The sequence below is a fragment of the Sciurus carolinensis genome, chromosome 16 (genome assembly GCF_902686445.1).
Source record: "Sciurus carolinensis chromosome 16, mSciCar1.2, whole genome shotgun sequence".
NCBI lineage: Eukaryota > Metazoa > Chordata > Mammalia > Rodentia > Sciuridae > Sciurus > Sciurus carolinensis.
The window spans coordinates 17,593,573-17,611,904 of NC_062228.1; the positions used below are offsets into that span (position 1 = coordinate 17,593,573).

Here is an 18,332-nt window from a genome sequence, read left to right on the forward strand (position 1 = left end):
AAGTAGTGGGTACTTCAGGATTGTTTTGAGCACACACAAGGTGTGATCAGATTTGCTAATAAGCAACTAATTTACCTGACTCAGTATAGAGAAAGGAAGACCAGAGGAATTGAGTCTGGGGCTCTTGAACTGTAAAAACTAAGATTTCTGGATGTCAGGGGACTGCAGGAAGTGGTAAATTATGGTTTAAAAATGAAGAGACTTCCTTTTTTTGCCCTAACACACTTAATCAGAAGTAGATTGGGGGTTGACAATATAAGCTTAGTGGTGAGTTCCTCAGTTCGATTCCCTGAACATTATGGGGAGAAAAAAAGAGAAGTAGATGGTGAAATTTTAGATGCTTTATGGGTATGTGTTGAGGTAACTCAATATATCTGGTTTGGTAGAGAAGAATCCTGCTAGGTCATTGGGAGGGGTTCCTTATTTTGATGGCTGGAAATGTAGATTACCTTGTATTTGTGAGTCTTGGAAAATATATCAGAGAATCCACTGGGGCCGGTAGGCTTTTTTTTTTTTTTTTTTTTTTGGCGGTGCTGGGGATTGAACCCAGGGCCTTGTGCTTGCGAGGCAAGCATTCTACCAACTGAGCTATATCCCCAACCCTGCCAGTTGGCATTTTTAAAACTTTTTGTTTGTTTTTGCAGTACAGGGGATTGAACCCAGGGTTACTCTACCACTGAGCTACATTCCTAGCCCTTTTAATTTTTTATTTTGAGACAAGGTCTCCCTAAGCTGCCCAGGCTGGCCTCAAACTGGTGATCCTCCTGCCTAAGCCTCCTGAATTGCTGAGATTACAGGCATTAGCTACCAAGCCCAAATAAAATTATTTTTACTACAGTAAAATAAAATACCAAAACAAAACCTGAAAAAAACAAAACTAACAACCTTAAAAAGGTTTTAAATGTTGCCAGGTATGGTGATGGCATTCCTATGATCACACTGACTTGGGAGGCTGAGGCATAAGGCTGGCAAGTTTAAGGGAACTCTCAGCAATTTAGTGACTCTCAGCAGTTTTGCAAGAACCTGACTCTGCCCTCCTCCCCTGCCAAAAAAAACAAAAAACAAAAAACAAAACAAAACAAAAAAAAGGGATTAGGGTATAGCTCAGTGGTAAAGCACCCCTGGATTCAATCCCTAGTACTCCCCTGCAAAAAAAGTTTTAAATTTTGATGAAGCCCATTTATTTTTTCTTTTGTTGCTCATATTTTTGGTATCATGTCTATGAATCCTTTTCCAAATCCAAGGCCATGATACTCCATGCTTTCTTCTAAGAGTTTTATAATTTTAGCTCTTACATTTAGGTCTTCAGTCCATTTTGAGTTAATTTTTGTATATGGTGTTGAGGTAAGCATCTAACTTTGTTATCGAGTAATCTACAGTTATCCCAACACTGTTTAGAAACTATTCTTCAGGCCTGGTGATGCGTGCCTGTAATCTGAATGATTTGGGAGGCTCATGCAAGAGGATTACAAGTTAGAAGCTAGTTTCAGCAACTTAGTGAGGCCCTTAGCAATTTAGTGAGACCCTGTCTCAAAAAAAATAAAAAATAAAAAGGACTGGGATGTAACTCAGTGTTCAGTCCCTGGTACGGTGTCAGGGGGACTTTTTTTTCCCATTGAATGATGAATGATCTCAGCACGGTTGTTGAAAATAATCACAGATGTATTGGTTTATTACTGGACTCTCATTTTTGTTTTTTTGATCCATTTATCTATCTGTTCCTGTGCCTGTACCACATGATCTTAATCACAACCTCATAGTAAGTTTTGAAATTAAAGTGGAAGTGCTCCAACTTTGTTCTTTTTCAAATTGTTCTGGCTCTTCTGGGTTCCTTGCAGTTCCATACAGATGAAGTATAGAATTTGTCAGTTTCTGCAAAGAATTCAGCTGGAATTGGGCTTAGTAGTGTATACCTGTAGTCCCAGCAACTTGGGAGACTGAGGAAGGAGGATGGCAAGTTCAAGACCTGCCTGTGAAACTTAGTGAGACCTTGTCTCAAAATAAAAAAGGACTGGGGTTGTAGTTCAATATAGAACACCCCTGGGTTCAATCCCCAGTACTGCCCTTTCCCCCAAATAAAAAGAAGTCAGCTGGGATTCTGATAAAGATGGCATTAAAACTGTACATCATTTTGGGAAGTATTGCCATCTTAAAAATATTCAATCTTGGGCTGGAGCTGTAGCTCAGTGGCAGAGCACTTACCTCGCTTATGTGAGACACTGGGTTCGATCCTCAGCACCACATAAAAATAAAAATGTGACTGTCCATCTACAATTACAAAATTTTTTTAAAAGAATATTCAGTCTTCTGATTCATAAGCATGAGATGTTTTCCTGTTTATTCAGATCTACTTCAATTTTTTTCAACAATGTTTTATAGTTTTCTGTATATAAGTCCTGTATTCTTTTGTTCAATTTAATTTTTTCCTTTCTTTTTGTGTTTGTTTGTTTGTTTGTAGTACTGTGGTCCAACTCGGGGCCTCACACATGCCAGGTAAACATTTTACCATAGGCCTGTCAAATTTATTCCAAAGTAACTTACTCATCATGCTACTATGAATATGTTTTCATTTTTTTGTTTTTTTTTTTCCCCCTTTTTTGATTCACTGTACACAAATGGGGTACAACTTTTCATTTCTCTGGTTGTATGTATATGTTTTCTTTTTTTGGACAGGGGTGTAATCAGGGATTGAACATGGACACTCAGCTACTGAGCCACATCCCCAGCCCTATTTTGTATTTTACTTAGAGACAGGATCTCACTGAGTTGCTTAGTGCCTCAGTTTTGCTGAGGCTCGCTTTGAACTCACAGTCCTCATGCCTTAGCCTCACTAGCCCCTGGGACCCAGGCATGCACCACCATGCCCTGCTGAATATGTTTCTTAATTTCATTTTTGGGTTATTCATTACAAATGTATAAAATAGAACTTTTCTTTATGTATTGATATTTTAATAAAGTCTTTTTTATATGTTACAGAATTCATTTTGCTAGTATTTTGTTGAGGCTTTCTGCTTTATTTTTATTTTCCTTATCCATCTTTCTTTTGACTTACTACATTATTTCCCTCATTCTAGGTGTAGTTATAACATCATATTTTAATTTTTGCTAGTAAAAGTAGATGCTTTTCATTAGACATTTCTTTTAAATTCTTTACTCACAAGCTTTGATTTATCAATTTAGTTTTTCTTTATTCTGAAATTTCTTACTTACCAGATTACTTTGAAGAGAGTAAATTGCTCTGTAATTTTCACATGATTGGACATTATTTAATTACATGTTTAGGGCTAAGGGTGTATCTTAGTGCTAGAGTAATTGGCTAGGATATGTGAGGCTCTGGGTTCGAGCCCCAGCACTGCATACGCACAAATTATGTCTTTAATTGGCAGAACCTCACTTTATTTCATCATTTTCAGGAAATGTTGTTTGCTTTCTAAAAAAAAGTACTTGGTGATTTATACTCAAGTGCAAAAAGTTTTTATGAAATATCTAGGTATAGTATTTGTTCCTATCTATCACATAATTTTCTATTTACTCAGGTTTTTAAAAAAATTCATCTATGTTTTATAGATTTGTGTACCAGAGGGTGAAAAGAATCTTGGAAATTATGTTACCTGGGGTCTTGCACCAAGTCAGGAACTTTGAGCTGGAGGATTTGAGCAGCCATGGACCAGATGACTAGGGCTGGGCAAGGAAGATGGTGTGTGGAATCCTCAAATAAGAGTGGCAGAGCAGGCAGCAAAGGGCTCTGACTGGAACTTGGAGAAGGTGGTGCTAGAGAGTGTGGGAACAGTAGGCCAGGAGGAGGGAGAGGCCACTGCTTGTGGACACTGACTGTAGGCATGAACATGGACTATTGGCCTTGCTGACTTAGACTTCCCATGGTGAACAGGGCCAGAACCTGGCTAAGAGGAACTGTGTGGGGGTTCCCAAGACAGGGCAGAGGGGATCCTGCTCAACTTCTCCTTTTCCTGTCTTCATGAACCCCCAGTAGCCTGGCAGCAGGGAGTAGGATTTCCTGGACTACCACAGCACTGCCCTACATGACCAGAGTCCTGTACACCAACTTGGCTTTTTTGCAGGACATAGGACCTTTTATACCTGTTGTAATGTGACAGTCCTGCTGGCCTTGAGTAGGCATCTAGCAGTTGGGGTTGTGTTTGAATGAGGGTGAGGAATCAAAACCATGTTGTATGTTTTGAAAGAGGGGCTTTGTATTTCTGTATTAACATGTCCACAGGAACAGTTGTGCTTGCCTTGTGGTCTCTGAGCTCAGGTTCACATTGATATTTATCATCATTTATTTCTTGCCTGCCATATCTATTTCTCATGATTTATTGAATCAACATTAAGATGTTCAGTATGTGGGTGGTTGTCCTCTTGTCCTCCCGAGAAGAAAGTTAAAGGAAAGGATGAAAACAGTCCTTGGTTCTTTGATTGCTTTTGCTTTTTTACTTTGGTAAAGAAATGGTCTGTGAAATGGGATTTGCTCTGACTGCCCAGTTGTCACAGCCACTCTGGTACCTTCCCTCCAGCATGTGTGCTCTCTGCTCATGTTTGTCTTGCAAGGAGTATAGCATAGCATTGAAGGGCCATTCCTGCATGTTGAACTGTTGGAATCTACAGACCCACAGTGTGATTTCCTGAGCTGTTTAGAAACAAATGGGGGCCAGTGGTGGGGAAGAGCAGGGTTGAGAAGCAGCAGTTGCTGAGTGTGAAGAGTGTACTCCTTCCTCAGGGATGAAGGTCTGCCCTGAGTTGAGGAGGCAGCCCTTCTTTTCCAGGATCTTCTATGCTTGTCAATCTGGTTCCCAGCAGTTGACAAGGGCCCTTTGTGCCTGTCTGTAGGTCACCTGGAGCTAGGTATATGGATTATGCTCAGCTCAGAAGGGAAACTAAGAGGTGGGGCTCAATCCTAATTCTCTGAGGAGGAGCCAGTGGGTGTCCAGGTACCACTGAGGAACCGCAAGCCAGTACAAGAACTCAGTAGGTATAAGAACTAAAATGTCGGGGATGCATCAGTCCCTCTGGCTGGTTGTAGGAGTGAAGTGCCCTGGTAGTCCCTCCTCAAGTCCTGGCAGCTAGCCTGAATTGTTGGGAGGAGACAAGTATCAGACTACTGCTTTAGCATTCATTCTAAGTGATGGCAGGCAATGTTTATATACATGTATGCGTATATATATATATATATATATATATATATATATATACACACACACACACACACACACACACACACACACACCATGTATAGGGTTAGGTTAGGGTATATATATATATATATATATATATATATATATATATATATGGTATACCTCAGGTTTTATTAATGGTAAATGTCTGCATTTGTTTTTTTAAAATATTTTTAGATGTTGATATACCTTTATTTTATTCACTTATTTATATGTGGTCCTGAGAATCGAACCTAGTGCCTCACACATGCAAGACAAGAGCTCTACCACTGAGCTACAACCCCAGACCCTGCATTTGTTTTTAAAAACTTAGCTCTTACTAAGCATTTTTTTTTTTAAATGGACCACTTCACGAATTTGCATGTCATCCTTGTACAGGGGACATGCTAATCTTCTCTGTATTGTTCTAATTTTAGTATATGTGCTGCCAAAGCAAACACAAGGCAGTGTTCTTTCATCCTGGAAGGGGCCGCTGGAATGGAAAGGATTGACCTTGATCTTGGGCCAAGGGTTCCCTGGGGTTAGCCCTGGGGGGTGGCCCTTGCAGTGTTGCAGGGAAACATGTCAGGGCAGGTCCCATCTCCTTGGAGGTTTGTCTTCTCTGGACTGGGCTTTGGTTGAGAACAGTAGCATTGGCGGTCTAAGAAGGCTCCTTCTGTTGCTTTTGGAGAACTGTCACCAGGCATTTATTTTCTCCATGAAGAATTTGGAAGGCTGTCCTCTGGCATCATCATGGCAATGTGAACAGAGAATTTTCTGGCCACTCAGGCACTTTGCTCCTGTTGGAGCTGCTGTGACCAAGTTGCCCCTGTGTTCCAGGATTTTTCTGTTCTTTACAGAAAACATCTTATTTCAACATAACCAGAATGACTCTGAGTTTACCATGAACCTACTATGTGTCAGGCACTGAGCCCAACCTGGAGTAAACAGACATGGCCCCTGTTCTTATGAACTTTGTCCAGTGGGGGCACGTATATTAACTGATAACCCTGTAGGGGGCCTTTGCACTTTGGTCAGTGACTTGAGATGTGTAGTTTCAGGTCTCCCTGAGGAAGTGACATTCACGTTGTGGTCTGTGTAAGGGATCCCACGGAAACCACGCCGGACATGGGAAATCACATAAGGGAGTTTATTAAGCAAACAGAGTGTCTCCCTGCAGGGTAAGAGAGAAAATGAGAGGAAAAGAAACGGAAAGAGAAAGGGCGCGTGCTAGAGAGAGTGGAAAAGCGAGGAGGAGAAAGAAAGTGAGTCAGGGGGAGAGAGAAGCAAGAGATAAAAGATGGCGAAACTATCTTTAAGAATCCCGTTGGGCTAACAGGGGACCAATAATGGAGAAGGATACTTGCGAGCTGACTGATGAACCAATAGCTAGCTAGGATGTTCTCAGACTGACAGTAGTTGGGAGGCAGGGAAAATGGCTGCACCGGAAAGGGTGGGGAGAGCAGCTTTGTATTACAGTCTGAAGTTGACAATGATTGGATTGAAGCTTCTGGTGGTATGCCTCCAGAGCATCGCTGGCCATTTGTTTGAAGAGTGCTTTTATCGTAAAATAGTCTGAAGTGGCCATTTTGATACTGAGTCTCAGTGACATTAGGAGCAAGTAAGAAAGCATGAGTCAAACAGACCTTGTCTGAGTCAGTCCAAGAAAAGAAATTAAGTCAGGAAGTCTGGTCTTGGCCTGCCCAACTACTGCTATTGAGAAGCATTTGGTCTTTAGCTCTTTGTCCTGCCTCTTATGAGCCTTTAGAAGAGAAGCTTGTGAGGAAGGAGGGGCCTAGGCTTGGAACTTTTCTTATGGACCTCATTGTTTTGAGTGTGTGAAACCAACCAAAACCAATGCCAGACTGACCTGAGAGCTTCTGCCCCTTTCTCTCTGAAGTATGTGCTTCCGGACTATGGAGGATCATCTCTGTTTTTCTTTTCCTCCTCTACCCCAAGTTTCTCTAGTCTTTTTGGGTTTCTGATCAGAATATAGGGGAGTTCATAGCACAAGAAATAAAAGCAAGAATCAACAACTGGGAGAAAATGTGGTATATATATACACAATGGAATATTACTCAGCCATAAAGAATGATAAAATTATGGCATTTGCAGGCAAATGGATGAAACTGGAGAATATCATGCTAAGTGAGATAAGCCAATCTCAACCAATGGACGAATGATATCGCTAATAAGTGGATGATGACACATAATGGGGGGTGGGAGGGGTTAGTATTAGGGTTAGAGTTAGGGTTAGGGAGGGGGGCAAGAATGGAGGAAGGAAGGACTGTATAGAGGGAAAAGAGGGGTGGGAGGGGTGGGGGGGAAGGGGAAAAAATAACAGAATGAGTCAAACAACATTACCCTATGTAAATTTATGATTACATAAATGGTATGCCTTTACGCCATGTACAAACAGAGAAACAACATGTATCCCATTTGTTTACAATAATAAAAAAATAAATAAATAAATAAAATAAGAAATGCTATTAAAACAAAAAAAAACAACTGGGATAGATTCAAACTAAATAGCTTTCTCTCAGCAAAGGAAATTATCAGCAATGCGAAGAGAGAGCCTACAGAGTGGGAGAATATCTTTGCCACTCATACTTCAGATACAGCACTAATTTCCAGAATATTTAAAGAACTAAAAAAACTCTACATGAAGAATACAAATAACCCAATCAACAAATGGGCTAAGGATATGAACAGATGCTTCACAGAGGAAGATCTGCACGTAATCAACAAACATATGAAAAAATGTTCACCATCTTTAGTAATAAGAGAAATGCAAATCAAAACTACACTAAGAGATTCAAGATGGCCACTCTGGCTTCCAAATGTGTTGGCAAATGGGGAGCTGCAGCTCAGGGGTGGACATGGTCAGCAGGAGGTCACCATACCCTCGGAACCAAGAGCCGGGACCTTGGAGCAGCTCTCAGAACCAAGATCCGGAACTGCAACATAACTGCCCATCATTTGCATTAAAAGATTAAAAAGGGGAGATGGGGTCAGCCATCCTTATTTAGCAGAATCAGACTAGGTTGAGCCATGGGACGCAGAGGCCTGGCTTCTAGGAACTGCCAGGAAGCATATGACACTGCATGGGAGTGGTTCCCTGTCTCCTTCTGGAATATTCCCCCTTAAGAGAATGGCTCTCCTAACTCCACCCTATCCTGTCCATCACAGAAGAAGCTCCTCCTGGTCCTGGCCCCCTTTACCTGTATGTTATAAATAAAAGAGAGTTGGGCGAGTTGCTGTTGTTGTAAGAGGCCAGAGCTGGTATGGCCAGAACCGTGATACCCCCTCTCATTTAAAAAAGAAAAAAAAAAAAAAACTACACTAAGATTCCATCTCACCCCAATTAGAATGGCAATTATCAAGAATACAAGCAACAATAGGTGTTGGAGAAGATGTCGGGAAAAAGGTACACTCATACATTGCTGGTGGGGCTGCAAATTAGTGCAGCCACTCTGGAAAGTAGTGTGGAGATTCCTTAGAAAACTTGGAATGGACCCACCATTTGACACAGCTATCCCACTCCTCGGCCTATACCCAAAAGACTTAAAATCAGCATACTACAGAGATACAGCCACATTAATGTTCTTAACTGCTCAATTCACAATAGCCAGACTGTGGAATCAACCTAGATGTCCTTCAATTGATGAATGGATAAAGAAACTGTGGTATATATATACAATGGAATATTACTCAGCTATAAAGAATAATAAAATTATGGCATTTGCAGGCAAATGGATGAAATTGGAGAATTTCATGCTAAGTGAGATAAGCCAATCTCAAAAATCCAAAAGGCGAATGATCTCACTGATAAACAGATGATGACACATAATGAGGGGTGGGAGGGGGGCAAGAATGGAGGAAGGAGGGACTGTATAGAGGGAAAAGAGGGGTGGGAGGGGTGGGGGGAAGGAAAAAATAACAGAATGAATCAAACATCATTACCCTGTGTAAATGTATGATTATGAAAATGGTATGCTGTTATTCCATGTACAAACAGAAACAACATGTATCCCATTTGTTTACAATAAAAATAAATTAAAAAAAAAAAAGAATATAGGGGAGTTGTGCGACGTGGGTGAGGAGGTGATGACAGTAGGTGCTTGCCTTTCCTTGAGGGACCCAGGGGGCTCTTTTGTGGCAAGTGAGTGGTTGATTGGACTTGGGCAGACCCCAAAAGGCACCAAGGGCCCTTCTAGCAGGAGAATTGAACTCACTCCACTGATTCCACATTATCTTTTAGCAGCTCACCCTTTCAGAGAAACCCCAGTTCTTTGCTTAAGATTCAGCAGACAGTGAACCTGCTTGCCCCAAACTCAGGTTATTTTCCTCCAAAGTCTAGTACTTTGCAAGCTCCCTATCTCTACTAACAGTTCCCCATGACTTCCAAGTAGCCTCCTCATTGCTCCATTCCTCCCTCATCCTATGGTTCTGCCCCTTCCCCATCTGTACTGCCATTACTTTTCCACTGGGCTGCCTCTGTGGCGTCCTGATTGATGTCTATTCCTCAAACCTCTGCTCTTCACTCTCTGCACTGTGCCTCTTGCCTGCTTTGGGTCTCTGATTCTTCTGCCCAGAGGATACAGTCTCCTATTCAGCCTCATTTTCAGCCCCCTCTGCCCTCTGCATACATTGCACACCATTTGCTGCTGACATTCCTCACTCTGCCACTTGGCAAATACTATTTTTGCTCTGAGAGTGTCCTTCCTCCTGGACCCCTGCTTTAATGTTGCCTGTGATGATCCTTGCCACCCTGCCTTGTGTGACTCTTGTTACATCTACTGAGTTGTAAGCTCCTTGGGGACTTGGACCACATCTTTTCATCCCTGTGCCCCTAGAGTGATCATGGTGCCTGGCATGACATTACTTGGGCTTTGGAATGAGGTTGTTCCTGCATTTTGTTGTGCTTTACCTCAACACAATGGGCTTGTCAGCAAACTGTGGTTCTGGAACCGGTCTTGAGGCAGGTCCCATAGGCCTTAGTCTGCCTTCATCTTGGAGCTTTATCCTACTGCCCTAACCATTGTGGCACTGATTGGACTCTGCCACCACCTTCTTTCTGTGTGTCATTGAATCAAAAACTGGCTCACATTTGGTCTTGTGGGGAGATAGACCTCAAGGGCTCTGAAGCTTCCATGGTCTTCTGATTGATATTCTCAGCTTGTGAAGCAGTAAGGCTCAGTGGCTAAGAACATGGACACTGGAGCCACATTGTTTGCATTTGCATCCTAGCAGCTGTGTTACCTGGAGTGGTTACTTAACTGCTTGGTGCCTCAGTTTCCCCATCTGAGTGTTATTTGTATATAACTCATATAGGATGTTGAGAATGAATTAATTCCTATAAAGTGTTTAGAATAGTACCTGACACAAAAGAGATATGTAAATGTTACCTATTTTTATTAATGGGAAAGGTTATTTTTTCTACCTGCAGAAATACCTATTCATTTAAAGTTCTTTAAAAAAATTTTTTTATTCATTTAGTTTTATTCTAAAAAAATTTTTGGGGGGTATGGGGATTGAATCCAGGGGTGCTAAATCACTGAGCTATATCTTAACCCCATTTATTTAACTGTTTTATAATATTGGGTATTGAACCCAGTGGTGCTGTACCTCTGAGCATCATTTCTAGCCTGTTTTTTAAAATTATTATTATTATTATTATTATTAGGTACTAAAGATTGAACCCAGGAACACTTAACCACTGAGCCACATTCCCAGCCCTATTTATTTATTTGTTTGTTTATTTGTTTATTTATTTATTTTTGAGACAGAGTCTCACTAAGTTGCTTAGGACCTTGCTTAGTTGCTGAGGCTGGCCTCAAACTTGCAGTCCTCCTACCTCAGCCTCCTGAGTTGCTGGGATTACAGCCATGCTCCATTCTTTATTTTAGGACAGGGTCTCAGTAAGTTGCCAGGCTGGCCTTGATTTTGCTATCCTCCTGCCTCAGCCTCCCAAGTTGCTGGGATTACAGGCATGCATCACCATACCCAGCTAAAGTTCTTTTATGAATGTTTGTATATCAGAGTGGAATTAGCTATCATTCAAACCATGTTTTCCCTCCAGTGCTCATGTTTTCTACATTTGGGTATACATATAGTATATGCTAGCAGGGGTGGAATTATGGAAGATAGCAAAACTATCAGGATGTTGATGTTTCCAGTGCTTTCTTGTAGGCTGTACTAGCTCAGTGAGGACATCTCTGCCTCTAGGGCAGAGGGCAGGCACTCTGGGGTCTCAACTGGGGCAGATGATAATAGGAGCCTCATCTATGAGGCTATTGCTGCTCTGGTTTTCCTGGGAGCATGTGGGTGTGTCTTAGCTTGTACAGGCCGAGGTTTTCTTTCATTTCCCTCCCCTCCCTTCCCTCCCCTTCCCTCCCCTCCTCTCCCCTCCCCTGTACCAGGGATTCAGCCCAGGGGCACCTTACCACTGAGTAACGTCTCCAGCCCTTTTATATATTTTATTTAGAGACAGGGTCTCACGGAATTGCTTAGGGCCTTGCTAAGTTGTTGAGGCTGGTATCAAACTTGGGATCCTTCTGCCTCAGCCTCCCCAGCCACTGGGATTACTGGAGTGCATCTTCAGGCCCAGCCCTGCAGATGCAGAGGTTTCTGTTGGAAGATGTTGAAGTTTTGATGTTTACCTTTTGCAAGGTGTTCTTTGGCCTCCTTAAGTGTGAAACCAAGAAACAGGTGTGGCCCCAGAATTAGAATATCAGGACCTGTGTCTGAATGACTCGGAAGCAGGGCAGGGTGATACACAGGGTGAGTGTACCTGTGGCCCCACCCTCACCTTGGTGAGCTGGCAGTGAAGGCCAGGTGGTGGGATATCTGGGTTGGGGAAGCAGGGAGAGAAAGGCTGGATTGTACAGAGGATGGGGTTTGGGCTTCTCCCAAACTCAGGTGATTTGAGGATGGGGGTAAGGTCAAATCTTGCTTTTATGTCCTATGTCTCTGACAGAACCAGGGAGTCAGGCTGTGTTGCCAGGAGGCCAGTCTGCATTAGCTGGGTAGCTGGTATCCTCCTCCTTGCCTTTTCTCTGGCAAGGCACTGTTCTTGTGGTGTGGCATATATTAACCTTGATTACTTCAGCCCCTCAAAGGAGAACACAGGCCCACTGAGCTCACTTTCCTTTGATTGTAACTGTTGGAAGGAGAATAGCTGGAAGAACCACAGCTGGGGTTTGACGGTACAAGACATATTCCTGAATCAGGTAGTGCCTGGCAACTAGGCTGTGGTCTAGTGAGGAGATGAGAGGAGAAGGGAGGGGGCATAGGGTTGGGGGCTTTCTGCTTTGCTTCCACAGGGTGGTCAAATTAGCATCTTTCCTCTCCTAAAGCCCACCTTATCAAGCCCTCTGATTGAGCCATCAAGAGCATAGGCCCAGTAGGTACCTACTTCTACTAGGTGGGCCACATTCTGCAAAGAGCTGATATTTCACATCTGCACATGCCATGGGAGAGAACCACCTATAGCAGAGATCAAGGCAGAATACCAGGGGTCTGTGCCAAGTTCATGAGAGAGAGCAGAGGCTAGCGCTTACTGGTATGTCAAGCACTTATAGTAAACAACAAGGTGTTCAGTGTTTCCCTCTCTACCCTCCTATGGGTGCAGCATGTGCAGGGAAAACCCTGGGGGCTAGGGTTGTGGCTCAGTGGTAGAGCGCTCACCTAGCTCGCGTGGGGCCCTGGGTTTGATCCTTAGTAAAACATAAAAATAAAAAGGTGAAGGTCTTGTGTCCACCTTAAAAAAAAAAAATTATATATATATATATATATATATATATATATAAAAGGTGTGTGCCTGGAACAAATACCAATAGCAGATGACTTTGTGTAGCAGATGTCTGAGATTACTGACATAAAGACCCACCTACACCCTCTGGCTGCTCTTAGACCTCTCTGGCCATCAGAAATGACACATATGACCTGTGAAAGGCACCTTTCTACACAAGTTCTAGCTGTATCATCCTTTGCCCTGCCCATGGCTTCAAGTTGACACCTGAGCTCTGTCTCAGTGGAGGGCCTGGAAACCTGTGGGACGGTGTGCCACATCTGTTGTCAGCCCCTATTGTCATAAGCTACCTGCAGAGGCAACCTTTTTATCCTGCCCTCTTTACCATGGTTTCCATTGCTGTTGCACCATGAAGAGAAGACTCTATGCCCAGGGCACTACCTGCCTATCCTGCCAGCAACTGTGAGAGGCATTCCAGAAGCTCAGGGTAACAAATCTTGGGAGTGCTATGAAAGAGATGTTCTCTGCTACACCCTGGCATTTGCTGAATGAGAAAATTTGCTTGTTTGTCCATTATCTATTATCAGCTGTTCCAGACAATGGGCCTGTCAGATTTTTTAAGACAGTTAAGGTTATGGGGAAAGCATCTGTCCACTGGGTTTCTGAAGAGAGGTGGCTCATGAAGCAGCCTTACCATGATGTCCTCCATGACACATGGGCTCTCTCCATCGCAGCTCCAGCCTCAGGAAGCCTCTTGGCTAACCAACCCACACCTTTTCCTCTGTAGCTGGCCTTGAGGGTGACGTTCTGAAAGCCACTGGGATAGTCCTTGAACTCTACTGAGTGCTCCAAGGTCCAGTGGCCTCCCTAGGAAACTAGGGACAAACAAGAGCAGAGCCTGTCTGGGCTGTGGCTGGTAGCCTATTCAGGCTGTTCATTAAGAGTGGTGGGTAGTGGCTAGCTTCACGCCTGCCTGCTCCCAGGTAGTGCTCAGGGCAGAAGGGAGCAGGAGGTGTAAAGCACCCAAGTGAGATCAATGAACTGGTCTTCAAGATGGTGAGGGCATAGCTTAGTGGTATAGAGCTTGCTAACATGTACAAGACCCTGGATTCAATCCCCAGTACCTCAAAAACACAATGAGATAGTGAGAGAAGGGAATCTCATCAGCAAGTATTTCCTTGGTCTTGAGCTCCACATACATTCTCATTAATCCTGCTGACCGTGAAAGAAAAGTTCAGTGGAAGAAACCTAGAAGCTAAGTAGTAGAATTGGGATTCAAACTCTAAAGTTGAGGTGGGAGGAACACTTGAGCCTACAAGTTCAAGACCAGCCTAGGCAACATGATGAAACCCTATCTCAAACAAACTCAAGTCTCTCTGGCCCCAGGGTCCAGTGATGATGGATGTGCTTGTTGGGGAGATGACTGGTTTGTTAGCTAGTGCTCAAACTAGCTTTGTGTGTGAGGCATGGGCTGACCCTCTTTGTGCTGGTCAGTCTTGAACCAGACTAATGTGCTCAGTGGTGTGGTACAGCAATAGAGTCCTCTCCATTCCTTCCTACCCTGGAACTGAAGCCTTTGATGTGTCCTGGCAGATGATGATGTCATGGAAGAACTCCTGGAGCAATCATGCTGTAGTCCTTGGGGAGTTTCCCACCTCTGGGGATGGTGTCTGGGAATGCCAAGATGATGAGCCATTTCCTCCATCACCCTTGCTCTTCTTTGTTGGGTCTTCGTGACTGAGTGATGATGCAGAGGAAGTGGGTGGTGCCAGAGCTTCTGAACTGGGCAGCTGGGGCCTCCTGCCTCCTGGCCCAAATGTGGCTTGACTTTTCCTTGTGTTAATGGCATATAATTGGTGTGTGACATAGCAGGGACTGGGCTTTTCTGTGTGGGCACCAGGCTGGCTGCCCATCAGTTCTCTTTGGGAGTGACACAGTCCTGTCTCTCCAATTCTCTTTGGAGATGGCAGAATGGTGGGTTGGGTGGCACTCTCTGTCAGAATGTTCTCTGTCATGCAGCCCAGTCATCCTTCTTAGCCAGAGTCAGTTGGACAGGACTCCTTGCAGAGACTGACCCAGACAGTGGTACCTGCTGGTTCTTTTACAGTCCTCATGTCCTGCTGCCCTCTGGAGCAATTGTCTCTGGTCTTATAGTGAAAATGAGAACTCTTACTTCCAGGCACATCAGGCACATTGTAGCCTCACAGAAGGCAACCCATCAAGAGGTGGGTGTTCCTGCTGTTGGCTTCAGGATAGGAGCTGAGAAGAGGGTGTTCCATTCTGAAGCAGAGGGGTAGTGGGACTGGAAGGGAAGAACACTCAGGCATAGCTGCTGACTCCCTTATTGGTAAGGGGAACCATAGATTCTTCTCAAGCTGCTAGGGATATTTGCATCCTCTGTCCTATTTCATAGATGAGGAAACCTGGAAACTTGCTGGAAGTAGAGCTAGGTCTGCAACCTGACTGCAGGCCTTTTTGCAGGGTCCAGAAGTGACTGCACAGTAGTCTCTATAATTGGGGTCATGATGTAGGGAGATGGTTTTGTTGTTCTTGCCTGCCTTCCTCTCTTCTCCTCTCCTCCCCTCCTTCTCCTCTCCTCCCCTCCTTCTCCTCTCCTTTCCTTCTCCCTCTCCCTCTCCCTCTCCCTCTCCTCTTCTTCTCTTTTCCCTCCCTCCTTCCCTCTCTCTCTCTTTCTTGTACTGGGAATTGACCTCAGAGTTGCTGTACCACTGAGCCATATCCCCAATATCCCCAGCCCTTTATATTTTTATTTTAAGACAGGGTCTCACTAAGTTACTGAGGCTTCTCAAACTTGTGATCCTCCTGCCTCAACTTCACAAGTCACTGGGATTACAGGCATGCACCACCTCACTCACCTTTGTTTTTCTTCAATTAAAATGAAAAATGACCACCAATAAAACTCAGTTGAGCCCTGTGTTGCTCACCATGGTTTTTTGCAGTGTGGTCTGACCCACTGACAACCTCATCTAGGCTATCTGCCGCCTTTGCCCTCTTTAACAGACATGAGCTCCACATGTGCCAGGTGTTATGCAAGGTGACAGAAAGATGCTTGGATGTGGTCCCTTCTGTCAGAGTACTTTGACTGCATGAAGGAAGAGAAAAACCCATCTCTGACTAGCATGGTCCCCAGGTCCTCAGGAAGGGTGAACATATGTTAGATCGTGGGGACCCAGGTGCTGTCCATGACTTTCTCACTCTGTCTCTTGCCTCCTCTGCTTTCTGCTTATAGCTTTAGTTTCTTGAACTGGCTTTTTTTTTTTTTGTACTGGGGATTGAACTCAGAGGCATTTAACTACTGAGCCACATCCCCAGCCCCTTTTTTCTGTTTTATTTTGAGACTGGTCTTGCTAAATTACTTAGGGCCTTCCTAATTTGCGGGACTGGCTTTGAACTTGTGATCCTTCTCCCTCAGCCTCCCAAGAGCTGGGATTACAGGTGTGCACCACCATGCCCCACTTGAACTAGCTTTGTACATGAGGTTGGGATAATGGCAGCAAGGAGCTTTGAGACCCACTATCCTTCAGGCTACCTCAGGAAAGTTCCAGGAAGACCTCTGATTGTTCCAGCTTGGGTCACGTGGGCCTGAGGGTGTTTAGCAGTGTTTAGCAGTACCCACTGGAGCCACAGGTTGGCATAGGGAAAGGAAGATCGGGCAGACAGATCCTGGCTTGTTCCCCTATCATGGTTTGTTCTTGAAGGCTAGGGTAAAGGGGACCAAGAGTACTGTGCCCAAAAGCTTTTCAAAGTGAAAGAATGCAGACAAGCATGAATAGAGAATAGTGTTGGTGAGGTCAGCTAGTCCTGGGATCCTGAACCCTTGTAATTTTTCTGATGGAATCTAGTTTTGAGAAACTTGTTTTGTCAGAGCAGCTTCTTTTTCCCTGCCTCACATTAAAAGTAGCTTACCTGGAGGGCTTTCAGAGTGCCAGCTGCTCTTGCATTCTTCCACTTCCTAGGAAGACCCTTGGCTCACCGAGCATCAGTGGCATCTGAGATGGACAGAGCTATGGTAAGAAACAGACTGCAGAGGTCTTCAGGCATCCAGGGCTCCAGGAGGTCTTTCTTTTTTTTGACTGGAATTGAACCCAGGGGTGCTTTGCCACTGAGTTACATCCCTTACATCCCGAGTCCTTTTTATTTATTTTTTAATTTTTATTTTTTTAGGGAAAAGCACTTAAATTTTATTAATATTTTCTTGCATTGGAATTTCCAGAGAACACATTAGACTCAGGGGCTTTTTATGCCCTAAGGCAATAAGGTCTTGGAAACCAGGTTAGGGGAGGCCATACAGACTGACTGGAGCAGAAAGAAGTTCCTGAAGACAGGTGCCATGGCAAACTTGGAATGTGCCATAGGAGATTCACAGCACCCATTATAGAAGGTGTGCCATTTGCCAGAGCCAGCACAGAAGGGTCCTGTGTTAACTCTGTGGGAAACTTCACATCATTCTTGAGAAAGCCAATTAGACCTTTAAAGTAATTTTTAGGTAATTTTTCCTTTCAACTAGTCTAGAGTAGGAAGAATGGAAACATATGGGTGAAGTGATGAAAGTTGAGAACTAATCATCAAGGTCTATTGAGCCCATGTATTGGTGTTCACCTGTAATTCCATAATTTGGGAGACTGGGGCAGGTGCATAGCAATTTCCAGGTCAGCCTCAATAGCTTAGCAAGACCCTGTCTCAAAATAAAAGACTTCCAGGCTGTGTTTTTCACAGGGTGCCTTTTTATTTATTATAAAATAAAAACCTAAATTGCTGAGGTTCTTGCCAAATTACTGAGGCTGGCATTGAACTTGCAATCCTCCTGTCTCAGCCTCCTGAGTCATGCCCGGCCAGGGTTTTTAACAGAGGCCAGCGTACCCTCTGAGGATCCTAAGCTGAGACTGCCACTAGCCCTATTACAGAATGAGGAATGATTCCTTAAAAATGGCATTGGTGATACCAGTTTCTCTCCACTGTATAACTTCTAAGGCCTGAGGAGAGGGTTTTTGGAGGATGGGAGGACTGTTGCCATTCAGGCAACAGGTACCCTTTAACATCTCTTCAGCTCTTTGGAACTTCTAGCATGTATCTCTTCTGTCTTTTTAAGTCCTTGGCTAGCCTAAATTTTTCTCTTAAAGGAAAAAAACAGAAAGCCTTTGTATTAGGACAGCACAGTAGGAAAATCCTCCAATGACTTCACTTGGAGTCACTTGCATAACAGATGTGACACACAGGATCATCCTCATGTGGTTTTCTGTCCACGCCACTGCTTATCTAGTGAGCATTCCCCATCACACTGTCTGCATCTGGTACAGAGCCATGAAGTGCCTGGTCCTGCCATAATCTTCCCTGCCTTATAATAGCCACCCACCTGCCCAATGTCCAAGAAGATGACGTAAGCCTTAGAT

The 18,332-nt window shown here is 43.9% G+C and overlaps 1 protein-coding gene and 1 non-coding gene across 3 annotated transcripts in view; one reads left to right on the plus strand and one right to left on the minus strand.

Annotated features, from left to right (window-relative positions):
* The window catches only part of Ranbp10 (RAN binding protein 10), a 74,710-nt gene that overhangs the window by 34,068 nt on the left and 22,310 nt on the right, over positions 1-18,332 (plus strand). The window lies entirely within an intron of this gene.
* On the minus strand, positions 5,523-5,629 carry LOC124967653 (U6 spliceosomal RNA). The gene has a single exon (XR_007105575.1). It is a non-coding gene; the product is annotated as a U6 spliceosomal RNA (small nuclear RNA).